Raw genomic sequence first — 12761 nt, 5'->3', positions numbered from 1 at the left:
TATTCAGAGCTGCCATTTCTCACTTGTGACAGCAGACTGCACCAGCGTTTCATGTGATTGCTACGAAGAACTGTATCACTTCATTCTTGTTTTGGTTGGAGCTCTAGTTTTAAAGGTTCAGAAATGCTCAGCACGCGTGTTTTAAATTACAGCTAATTCATTTTGATACGCCTTTTTCTTGGATCCATAGACAATACGACTGCAGTGAGGTTTCAAAAAATCAAAGGCAGGTTTCCCTGGGAGATACACATCAGGCTATGCCTGTGTCTCCGGGGTGTTGCAATTCAGCTCATAGCAACCAGGCAGACATCCGTTCTCCTTTCCTTGGTAGGGGCTGGACAAACAAAGTAATTTCTAGTATCCTATAAAGAACAGCTTCAGAGAAGACTTCCTCTGTATTTTTGTGGACTGAGCAGCTTCAGAGCCACACTTACACCAAGGCCAAGATTGAATTTGTTGCCTGAAGAGATTGTTATTGTATTTCAGTTTCTATTAATGTTCCAAGGTAACATAGCAGTAATTTGCCAGTGAGAGGCAGGGGTCGGGGGGAAAGTAATGAAGTTACAGTCCTTGATTGTACAAATGCAACTCGAGCCTTATTTTAGGATATTATCTATCAGCCCGTCTGGCAAATGTCTGTCTGGTAATAATGTATCTGTCTGCTGAAACAAGCCTAAATAATGCAACAGTATATCAATAATTAATAGGCACATAGGTCAACAAGTTCAAGATTGCTACAGGCAAAGGAGATGTGAAGGAAATGGTTCATTTGGGGCAGCTGCCCGACCTGAAATGACAAACAGCTCTGCACAGAAAGGAAGACTCAGAGCACATCTCTGCATTGCAGCCTCACAGAAAACAGGAATCTGCCCCAGTGGCACTTCCCATGAAAATGGGATCAGCCAATGTGGCAAAGAGTGGCAGAACCTGCCCTTTGATTCATACCTGCCCTGAAATGCCCAGAATTACAACCTTCAGCACCAAAAGAAGGCATTGCTTCAAGATCACGCAAGCAGCTCTAAGTGTTTCTTCACGCACCTTGTGAAGGTGCCTCTCTCTGGAATAGGGATATATAAGGGATATATATTAGGGTGCTGAAGTCAGACAAGAGAATCCCTTGCAGAAAGTCAAACGCTGTGTCCTTCCCATGAGTGGTCTGGGGAACATCAGCTGTCCTCACAGGGTGGCAGTGCTGAAGGCACGTTGGTCTTCACAGCTCCACAATGTAACTCAAAGAAGAAAAAAGCAACTGCAGCATCCCATGGTCCTGATTGGGGCATCTCATCTCTGTAAGGACATCTAAGAGCTCTTACAAGAAAGGCCTACAGAACAGGTATTGCTGATTTTAGTACAAGCTGATGATAACAGTAGCTGAGGTCATTTACTGACTAAGAAAATTTGAGTCTGAAGTAACCTCAAGTGTTTTAAAATGGAAAGAACAAAGAATCAACCCTATCATATAACAGTGATCGAAATCAGAGAAGACCTGAAAATGGGAATACAGAAAATAAAGCACTATTATAATAATGAGCTTCTTCAGAGAAGAGTGCAGAAAGTCACTGCATTTTGCTAACAGTTAATTCCTGACCAGCAGTCAGACCAGGAGGGCGGGCTCCCATCCCATGCAGAGGAATGATGACATTACTGGGATCCAGCAACATAAATGCAGGATCAAGGTTCTTATTTGTGACTAGACAACAATAAAATGTTACTAAAACTCTCAAACTAAGCACAAATATGGTGTGATGCAAACACACCTTGATGAGCAACTGTGTATGTTACTCTCACCTTAATGGTAGAAACTTAAATGCATGGGGAAAAATAATTAGCTTTATTTAAGGTTGTTGTTCTCTGTTTTCTAAATAAAAGCATTAGGGAAGAAAGCACAGCAAGCATCACAGCTACATGTTGAGAAAACCACAGCCTACTTACAAGCGATGCAGTACAGGAGGGAAACTGAAAGTAAAAATGGGAATCACAAGCTGTAAAGGCAGTTCTAGTAAAATGTCATTTTAAAAAAGCAGATGACCAAGATAGAAAAATCCCAAATTAATATTTACAGTAAATTTTGCTTTTGAAGTTTTGTGATCAGTTAATTACTGAAGATTCTGTCAAAGGGATTTTCTTCAGAGTGAAATCCCAGAGTATGGAGGCTGTTTTGCCCTCTAGCCTGCTTCTAAATAGAAAGTACTGATTCTGCTCTCAAGGATCTACAACAAACTCAGTGTCCCCAGTAATAAGGGCTCAATGCAACCCATTTCTGAACAAATGTGAATTAATACCAGCAGGGTCAGGGCTCATAGTCACAGCTCTTGATAATGCATTGTGAAGCTCTTCTATGTTCCTTTAACACGGCACACGGCTTTTGGGGAAAGGTTTTCAAAAGCACCAGAGGAATAAGAGCATCACTTCCAGCCCTGCGGACACCTCCCGGCTTCTGGGGAGTTAAAGCAGCTGCTTGGGAGCACCATTCACACAGCCACAGCCCTGCAGATGATCCTGGGCATTGCTGAAGGGTGAATCGTGTCTCTGAGGGCACCTGCAAATGATTCCAAGATGGAAGGCACAGAACAGGAGAAAGAAATATCTGGCACCTACACTTAGATGGCGTGCAAATTTTGCGAATTAAAGACATTCAAGTTGTACAGAAATTATCAGATGAGAGGACTCCTGGCAAGAGCTGCACTTTGTAATTTTATAAAGAGCCCCAGGGAGGAAGACACCCGATTCTCTTTCAATCTGAGTGACTAATGCCCTTCTTCTCCTTTGAAAATCTGCCTACGTTACCTGGGACATCACCAGGTTCCCTGCACCTCCTAAGGGTAGAACAACAAAGACCAGTTTTTAACAAGGTATAAAACTGGTTGTCCAGATTTCACTTATTACATCTTACTTAAGTAAGAACAGTCACCTTACAGTGCAAAAGTAATTGCTTTTATCACAACGCACCAATCTGTCCACTTTGTTGTCCTGAAATCAGAAAGCACGTTCCATTGGAGCAGATTATCGTCACCATCTTCTGACTCCTGCAGTTTTATTTCTCTGACCTCTCTTTATGCCATCTCCATTTCCTTTGTACAAAGTTCCTCTGTTTTGTGTTGCAAAACACTCCTCAGCAATTCAGACAAACAGGGACTGACAGAGGCACTCTGCTCTCACAGCAGAATCCGGTGGTGCCCATATTCACAATTCATTTTGTACATACAGTTACTTGATCCCAAATCCCTTCTCACACATGTGGCAGGAAGGATTATTCTATTCATGCCTCACAGTCTTTAATGGATTTAGGACACAGCTCTTAAAAATGTATAAGAGAGACAGGCATCGCCTGAGTTTGCTATGGATATTTTATGAGCAAGTCTGGGTATGTGCTGTGTGCTTGAAACAAAAGACTGCACAATTTGCTACCAGGGCAGGATCTGTGTCATGTCTTGTACTCAAAGCTTCTGAGAATTCTTGGGCAAGAAAAACTGCAAAACAAAGGAATGGTAGAGACACAGCAATCTAGTAAATGGTCAAGACAGCTCCAATGTGCTGCACACACTAACAGCCATAATTCAGCCATCTCAGACAGCAAATTCAATTTAGGAAGCAGCCGATTGGCCCCTCTTTTTTATTGGCTATTATTTGGGGGTTGCATTTGTTGGTTAATTGACATGAACTGTTGTCTTGAAATGATTACACTGATACCTAGAGGTATTCTATGCAAGCACCAGCAGCAAGAGTGACAAGATGTTTTGGTACCAAGAACCACTTTGGACATTATTTATCAATGGAGGGATTACTTTATATTTGGAGCAAAGACTTTAATTGCTGTCGGTCTGATTAAAGGCTTCAGTTAACATTTTGACAAGAAGGACATCAGATGTATTCAGGTACCTAAATCTCTAAGGTGTGTATCTAAAGGTTTCCTGAAGTTTGTCTGGAAATAGGAAAGCGCCTTGTGCTGAGCACATCTCACCTTTAGGGTAAGATCACACTCACTGTGCACTGGGTCTGCCAATGCCTGACAAAGGCAATAGGTTGGATGCAACCTCCAGATGAAGACATCCCTGATAAGAGCTGACCATCAGATGACAGGAGGAAGACTGCAATCCAAGCTTCTCACCTTCTTCTCTCTGCATCTATAACAACTCATCCCCTCTGACAGAGATATTAGATTTAATCTTCTGTTTTGGTGCAGATTCATCACCACAGGGTGCCCAGAGGAATTTTCACACATAACTTTTACATGTCGCTACCTTTTTTTTTCCCCATGGGTAAACTAGAGTCTCTTCTCTGCTATTAGTTATCAGTTGCTACTATAAACACGGCAATATATTCAACAGACTCAGGATTTATAGAGCAAACCAATAACAACGCTTAGAACACACACACACTCTTTTGTAAACATTATATTATTATGAGAAATGTAACTTCTATTTGCCATTCACGGGAATGCTCTTACTCAAGATGTTTCTCAGTAGAGAAACATAAATAACTCTGAAGTGGTAGTTTCTATAGAAACTTAATTTTCCAGTGAATTGTAGGATAAATAGCCCAATTTTCTACTTTACTTTAAATCTCACATAAACATGGAACATCTTTCCGAAGTGGCAGATGATAATACTTTGTAACTGCATAGCCATAACATCTTTGAAGCTGAAGATGAACTACTTCAGTCTTCAGGGGTATCCTTGGGTAGCATCACCATTTCCACTAAGAAAGGGAGGTAGAACATCAGATAAGAGAACTGGAACAGAGCAGGGTGTCATCACCTCGCAGCTTGATGCCCACTCGCAGTTTTGCTGCTGGCTCTATCACAGCTGACGGTTCATCTTATCCCAGTCTCAGAAACCATCAGTTTCACTCCCATAAAGAAACGGTTTCTCTCAGCAGCAGCTGTAGGGTGAGGGCTGAGTACAACCCAAAACCAGACAGCAGCAGCAGCACTTTTCAGAAACTGGTTGGTTTTGCCAAGGTGTGATGAGTGAACGAGTTCATCTCAGGGCTGGCAATGCTGCTGCAGAGAGGAGTATGGCCGGCACTCAGGGGCTGGCTTGTAGTTTTCAAGGAAACTGATGCTGAGAAACCATTTTCCCTGGCATTGATGGCTTGCAAAGCTCCCATGAGAGCCACAACAAGGAACTTCTGGCTGCCCCAGAGGCCATTGGGGAACGCTGCTGCTGTTTCCATTAGGTTGCTTGAGGAAGGAAGCTGAAGCTCAGCTGTGCTGAGAAGCCACAGCTGTTTTTTTTTTTGTTATGACACTTCCTTACATCCCAAGGAAAGACACAACAACATTCTAAGCACAGAGCCCCTGAACGATGCTTCCCAGGAAGGAACTGCAAGAGCGGTGTGTGCCCCACACTCATTTCTGCTGCTCTGGAGCTTCTGCTCCTTTGGCCTCTGCAGCAATTGCCTGGGCATCAGGCATCTCCTCCCCCAGGGTGCGTCAGAGCCAGATCTTCATCTGCCTAATTGCGCTGCACATCCCCATTACCGCCAGCCCCAGCCCCACACAGATGCTGTGTGTTCATGCTGAGATCAGAGCTGTAGGAGTCGGCCTTCCTCCGCACAGCAGATGGCTTGCTCTGCTGTGCTTGTTTTGGTGCTTGCTTACCTATTTGCTCCTCAACTTCTGACAGTCATGTGAATTTGAGAAGGGAAAAAGACTTCCCAAGAGCTGATAGGAAAAAAAAAAGAGATCAAGAAGTTTCCTTTTCATATGTTATCTCAAAACACAGAAAACATACTCAAGAAGCACTCTGAAACTTCTCTGAAAGGAGAGAAAAGAAGAAATAGGGCAGGCAGAGATGAGGAGAGCTCCTTGGGGTTGAGCCGTGTGGACATCTCCGACAGGGCTCCACTGCCTCAGCAAAAGAAGGGACAAGTCAGCCCAGAAGATTGCTCAGCCTGCCTGACAGGTCGGCTGACATCCAGTTGCACTGCAAAACGAAGAGCAGATATTTTCCACTTGAACCTTCTTCAAGAAATGGTGATATATAAAAGACTGTAGATCCGTCCAAATCCAGAAGACCTGATTTCGATCTCTTTTAAGAATGAGCATGTTTTGATTTACAAAATAGCTTGTACCTTGGCATCACCCTTGCAGTAAATAAGCATACAAATACATAAATAAATAGAAACTAATGAAAGTGAAGCATTTCACATATGTGTGAAATTTCTTCCATGGGCTTTTTCAGCCTGGTACAATCCTACTAACTGTTGTGATTTAAACTGCAAGTTGAATGAGATCCAGCTCTGGGAGGTATATAATTATGTCTAAAAAAACCTTTCCCAAACACTGATTGCATGAAGAATCTTGAAAGCGTGACCCATCTGCATTCTCAAGGCTTGTAAACAAGAAGGCAAATGGCAAAAATTTGACAATATTTTGTTTCTAAATGTATCTTAGAAGCACCTTATGAAAGGCCGAGATTTGTGGTTAGTTAACATAGACAATGTGGTAACCCTTGTACGCTGACATAACAGTTAGGCCACTTCACTGCTACAGCCTTGGACTGTGTCATGATAACTGGTAGACAGCTTCAGGCCCTCCCTTTCTAGCAATCAGGTCACGAGCAAACCCATAGCACAATGAGGCAGAAATCGTACCTTGTACCCAAGGTATAGCAGAAAGACAAGTAATAGGAGGCAGCTGGTCAGGTCACCATGAAAATGGCGAACAATTGGTTAAAAATTTGTTGAGGAAAACACCTTCAACCAACTACACGAGCAGAGCTACTTTCCTTCAACCTTTTCCTGTGTAGTTCACTTCCACCTCCTGTTTTCAGCTTTTCAGCAGATGCAAGCAAACACCACACACAGGGAGATGCATGCCAGGCAACACCAGGCTTCCTACTGCTCATCCCATTGCTAGAACCCACATGGTGCAGCACCTCTTCCACTCAGCCACTAGCTTGGGAGTGATCTATAAGGGCAAGTGTTACTCAGAAAAGCAAGTTGGGTAACCTCAAGGAGAAAAAAAAAAAAGGCTTTATTTGCCCATCTCCACGTTGTCCCCCCAGTATTTTTGCTATACATAGGGTATACCTTTTCCTTCTTCCCACCACTACCATCTCTGTTGCTCTCCTATCTAGTTCCAGTTTAACGAAATGACAGAACCCTGCTCTCCCCATCAGAGATTTTACTTCCTTCCCTAATGATTCCATTGCCTAAAGTCCTATCTATCTCTTCCTTTTCCCAGTGAGCACTTTGTCACTTTGTTTCCCATCTGATTCGAATTCCTCCCTCCATGCGTGGGTGATGAATCACGGAGTAATGGCATTTTAAAAACTTCACAGAGAAAGTAGGTAGACTCAAACCTGGGGGAGTGCATATAGAAAATGTCAGTGTGTGCCTTCAACCCTTAGATCAGAAGTTCCCAATCTTTCCTACTGTATGAACAGTGCAGAAGGGTTGGGTGCTTCCTTCTGGACATCTTGATGGCAGCTACTACAGCCAAAACTGGAGCCATGTTATAGATATGGAAATATAACACCTAGTATTTTATCTTCTTTTTATGATTTATCATTACTGGTCACGTCATATAATTATGTGACATCATCACATCATAGATAACAGAAAATTTCAGAAGAAAACTTAGTTGCTAAGTTTACTTAGAGGGACAAAAAAGTGCAAAACCTGAACAAGCCTATTTCAATTCCATATTATTGCTTCGAGAACAGAATTCTTACTACAAAACACTTCTATGTCAATAATATTGCCCTTTCAATGAAGAGTTGTAGAATTAAAGATTGACTTGGATTGGAAGGGACCTTAAAGATCAATCACCCCCCTTCAACCCCCGTGCCATGGGCTGGTTGCCAGATATGGCACCAGATCGGTTTGCCTATGGCCCCATCCAACCAGGGCTTGAACAACTCCAAGAACCACTGAATATAACATTTTTCAACTAGTTGTTTATCAACTATTGTCTTTTCAGATGAAAGTGAACTTTAATTCTTGTTATTGCTCCTAGCCTTGCAGAGGTTGCCTTAGCACATGCATCAACAACAAAAAACCTTTCTAATTATAGGGTGATTGGAAACAGCGGTCATATGTTCTCACTACAGCCCATGTCTCGGTGACATTTTCATTCTGAATCACAATTTGATTCAAGGCAAGAATTGAAATTCTTACTGCTGGAAATTCTTCAATACTCTTTATCACCTGCGCACATGACACAGAAAAGCTACAGTACAAATTTGTCCAGAACTTGATGTGCTTAACAAATAGCATGTTGTTTAATGACTTTATTCCCAACACCTACATGTTTTGTTCCTATTACTTGTGCAGCTGTCACATATGACAAAGAGATTAATTCTTCAACTGAGGGGAGAGAAGGAGAGGGAAGAGCTTATGGCCTTCTAAGCATGTGTTTTTTTCTGAGAGGCAAATACAATAACAGCACTATGGGGCTCCATACTGGTTATGCCTCACTGACTTCTGTTCAACTTCTTCAGCCTATAATTGAAGGATACTTACTCTGATTGCCAACTCTACCAGCTCATACTGACATCAGAAAACCCAATAGTGTTCTTTCTGGCTTACGGTTCATCATCAGTAAAGAATTCTGCAAAGAAATTTTCCTCTGTGTGCATGAGTATAATCCTGAAAATTATAGCCTTGGTTATAATTGCACAATCCTCAGTCCCCTGCAAAATCCTTGCGGTGCACACACAACCCACAAGGCACTGTGTATGCACTACTACATCCTGCCTTCCACTCCCCACAAAGACCCAGCCCTGTGAGCACTGATGCTGCTGAAGTCCCTGCCTGATGCTTGACATTCAGAGCTCCCCAGTGCATCCCCCAGCTCCAGCCCTCACTGTCTGCACGTGCCTCTGGGGTTTCAGTGGATGTGAGCTACACCTGCTTGACATGAGCATCTTTTTCATCTGCCCTGAGATCCTAATTCCATGGGTACAGATCTGTTACAGCCACCTTTTATGAGCTTCCTGCCTGACCAGACTGAACTGCAGTAGAAATAAGGAACTGCAGAGGTAAATGTCAAGTCTGTAAAGAGCTATTCAAGACCAGTGTTTGCTACACACCCCAACTAGTGCATTAAACAACAGTCAAAAAGAGATGGGACATAAAATCTTAAAGGTCATTATAGGACAGAGGGAAAACAGCAGACACAATGAGATGTTGCCTTTTCTGAAGAGCCACCTCTTACCTGGAAAAATCTATTCCAACCCAATTAAGCCTCACTTCTCGTTTGGTCATGCTTCTCAAGTGTCCGAATCTGCCATAGTCCAGATTCCCATGGCATAGCTAAAGTGGCCAGAAGTGACAGAGAAAACAATATTTGTACAAATGTTTCACACAAAAGAGTTGTGCAGCACAATACTTCTAAAAACTTATTTTTGAGCAAGCTGACATTGCATTTTCTTTTTCGTTTGGATTTCAGACAGAGGCTCACAAACCTTAGGCTAACAAACGTGTTAGTTCTCACTCAAATCAGAGAGTGACTCAGCACTGCAAGGAAAAGCAAGACTAAATGTTGTGAAGTTTCAGCAAAGCCAGCCGAGGAGTGAGCAAGCAGGAGTCCAACTTGGAATCAGACACAGAGTTTGCATCAGGGGAAAACTTTACTGATTACATTTTGGAAGGGGGCTGTCACAGGGCTGTCTCACTGCAAAGCTGAATCTCATGTTTATATTGGAACCGGCATCAAATAATTCCCTTCTGGGTATAAAATCACTCCGAAGAATTCCAGGAAGCCCTTCCTTACCCAGGAAGCTAGTTCAGAGTCCCCAAATACATGAGAAGAAAATATCTTTCCTTCCACGTTTCCCAATCACAGGCACCTCCTTCTGGCTTTGGGACGACCCTAGCACTATTTTCAGAGTTCTCATCTTTCACCCGTATCCACAAGACAGCTGGCCCCACGGAACGGAGCAGCCCAGCCCCTGCTCGTCTCCAGCAGGGGATAACTTGTACTGCCCACAGACTTCTTGAGAGCAAGCCCTGAGATAACCTGCATTCAGAGATAACCCCTGCTTGCCTTCCTGCATCTCTTGACAGCTTCTGGAGGAGACTCTTTGAAAGCAGGACTGAAGGGGTCAGATGAGGGGTATGGGAGATAAGGAAGATTGAAGGGTCTGGGGGAAGGCAGGGAGCAGGGGCGGTTTCACGGGGGCTGGAGCTGCCTGTAGTTGTAGAGGCTCAGGGGCAACCTTCCAGTGTGACCTGTGCATCCCTCTGACCAGCACGGCTGACAATTTGCAGGTCATCTTTCTAACCTTCCATGCTTTACATGCAAAAGGAGTATAAGTGCTTTTATTCTTCCGGATTATCCACATGCAGATTGAAACAAGGTCCAGTTACATGAAGCTGCTGCTTCCCGCCTAGGTTTGAATTGAGTCTGCTTCACAAATACCCAAATGTGGGCACACACAGCTGGGATGGAGCAGCGTGTTCCAGAGCCAGGCGGGAGCAGACAAAGCTGGAGGTGGGAGCAGCAGCATCACCTCAAACCCTCAGGAGAAGCCATTGGCAGACACCATGACCGACCTCATCCTCTGCCAACACATCTGCTTGGGCTGGGATTCCAGGCAGGGAATTGGGTAAAAAGAGCAATAATGCCATTCCCTTCCTGACAAACGTCAGCAAACAGCGTGTGCTTCTGAGTTGTTACGTCCGTGTCCTACTCACGCTCACCCCAGACGTTCCTTTTTAATATCCTGTTCTGACTGCTCCACATTTATCATGTACATTCATTGCAACTACACGCAGAAAATAAAAATTAAAGATGGTCTGCATAAGGATTATAAAATATGAGAACTAGTTGGGGGTTTTAGTAATGCTCAGCATTAAAGCCACGCTGCCACTGCACAAATACAAAAGGACAATATGCACCATGAGCTGTATTTATTTCAGATGAAAGCACTTTGGTTTCCAGAATCTTCTAACATGCACCTCTGGACACCTTCCAGCTTTCAGATTTCTTACAAATGGCACAAACAAATTCCAGGTGCAGCAACACTTGATCATCCCAGTAAAGTCCACTGGTGTGAACACTTTGCAGCCAGTGCAAAAGGAGCACAGACACAAGATCTGGATGCGAGAAACTTTGAAGGGACACATTTATCCCAAGCATTGTCATAATGCCAGAAGTTGGAGTACGTTGAGAATTTTGGTAATTGCAATTCTTACCTATCAGAAAGAATATTTGGTCTCCTAAGCAGATCTGCCCATATCTGAGGGTCACACTGCTGTGAGAATTGCTCTGGCAGGGAGATGACTGCAGCTCCCAAAGGCAGCGGTGCCTGTGCCTGATGCTCATGAAGCTGAGATGACATTGTGGCTTCCCTGGGGCACCCCCAGCTCCCATCAAGGGACCCAACATGCATTTCTATGCATGACAGTACTTTTTTGCCCTCTTCTCTTGTGCAGGGCACTAATTTACAGATGTTAAAATACCAACCCAGAAAATAAGCAAGGAAGACACAGGAGAAAATCTTCCTGATGGAAATGCATTCTCACACCATCTCTGAAGGGAGTGTAAATCTTCAGTGAGTAACACAACAATCTTACTCCTGTATCTTACTCAAATTGTCTCAGAGATTACCTACATTCACTGAACTACATCCATCAGGTTACTACTGGCTTCCAACACACCAGGTAAAACATTTCCATTTGGTCGTAGTTCCTATTTCAAGTCAATCTTCATTGACAAACAGCATTTCTTATTTAGAAGGTGGACTTTTTCTTATTTAGAAGGCAGAGCAGATCCAAGTGGATGAAGAACCATAGAGAAAGCTATTTGTGCCTATTGATAGCTCCCCACTGTTCACACAAAGACTGAATAAGCAAGTAAATGCATCTGAGCAACAAAAATAATACAGTTATGTTGGTCATCAAAAATGCTCTTCGATTTTTGTTCTTTATTTACATCTGCCTACTTACCTCCTACAAGAAATCTTGAACGTTGCTTACATGTATCAAATTGTTTTTAACATACTATAAGAAACAGAGAGGAGTTTGAACTTCCCTGAACATGACCTGAAGGATTTGTATTTATCTGGACAGAAAGGAGCATACCTTTTGAAAGACAAATGATGTGACTACGGAACCAGTTATAATTAATATAGTGTGGCCTCATTCTCTAAGGGAGAAAAAAAATGAGAGAGAGTTTATCACCATGAAATACTAGCCACAGCTTCGATAGAGGATGAAAGAAAAAGATTAAGACGTGGATTGTGGTTCTTGTTCAGATACACATCTTCAGAGAAGTACATTTCACCTAATAAGTCATTTTTGCTCCATCAACCAACCGTTAATCTCTGGTAATGGTGTTCCAAGTTACTGACTGAGTTGAAATAGGAGAAAAATGAATGCGTCGCACAGATGCTGGATACCTGCAGTTGTGAGGCTGTTGACACAGCGGAGGCTTGGTGCGCTCCTGCTGCAGCCATGTTTCCTGCTTCTAAAAACATGTTCTGTTTGAAATGGGGCGACTATGGGCACACATGTGCCGTTTATAGCTAGCTTTGTGCCAACATAAATCAAGCACAAATGCCATCTCGGTGACATAATGTAAGACTTATGCTTAAGGGAGTCCACAGTCACAAGTAAGTGGGTTCCAAAGTAATTAATTTGAGGAGTCGACTTACATTTCCATCTCACAACCAGACAGACTGCCTTGTGGTTCCCTTGGCTTCTTAGTGTCAGACTCCCCAAATTTCACTCTTCAATTTCCTTCACTTCCTCACCTTTCAGGGTCAGGACTTAACACAGTAAAGGGAAATGAAACAGAGACAAACAAAACA

General features: G+C 43.0%; 1 protein-coding gene across 27 annotated transcripts in view; it reads right to left on the bottom strand.

Moving 5' to 3' along the window:
* FGGY (FGGY carbohydrate kinase domain containing) overlaps positions 1 to 12761 on the bottom strand; it is a 264789-nt gene that overhangs the window by 170077 nt on the left and 81951 nt on the right. Inside the window, exon 5 of one of the 27 annotated variants that reach the window (XR_014932895.1) lies at positions 9164 to 9261. The exons of the other annotated variants lie outside the window; for them this stretch is intronic. The gene's annotated coding sequence lies outside the window, so the exon portion shown is untranslated. The remainder of the gene's footprint in view (positions 1 to 9163; positions 9262 to 12761) is intronic. 27 annotated transcript variants of the gene reach the window in all.

The sequence above is a fragment of the Coturnix japonica genome, chromosome 11, assembly GCF_054131305.1.
Source record: "Coturnix japonica strain WE chromosome 11, WE-NBRP24, whole genome shotgun sequence".
In the NCBI taxonomy this organism is placed as follows: domain Eukaryota; kingdom Metazoa; phylum Chordata; class Aves; order Galliformes; family Phasianidae; genus Coturnix; species Coturnix japonica.
The sequence above is the reverse complement of the archived record's forward strand: the minus strand, read 5'-3'. Positions and strand labels throughout refer to the sequence as shown.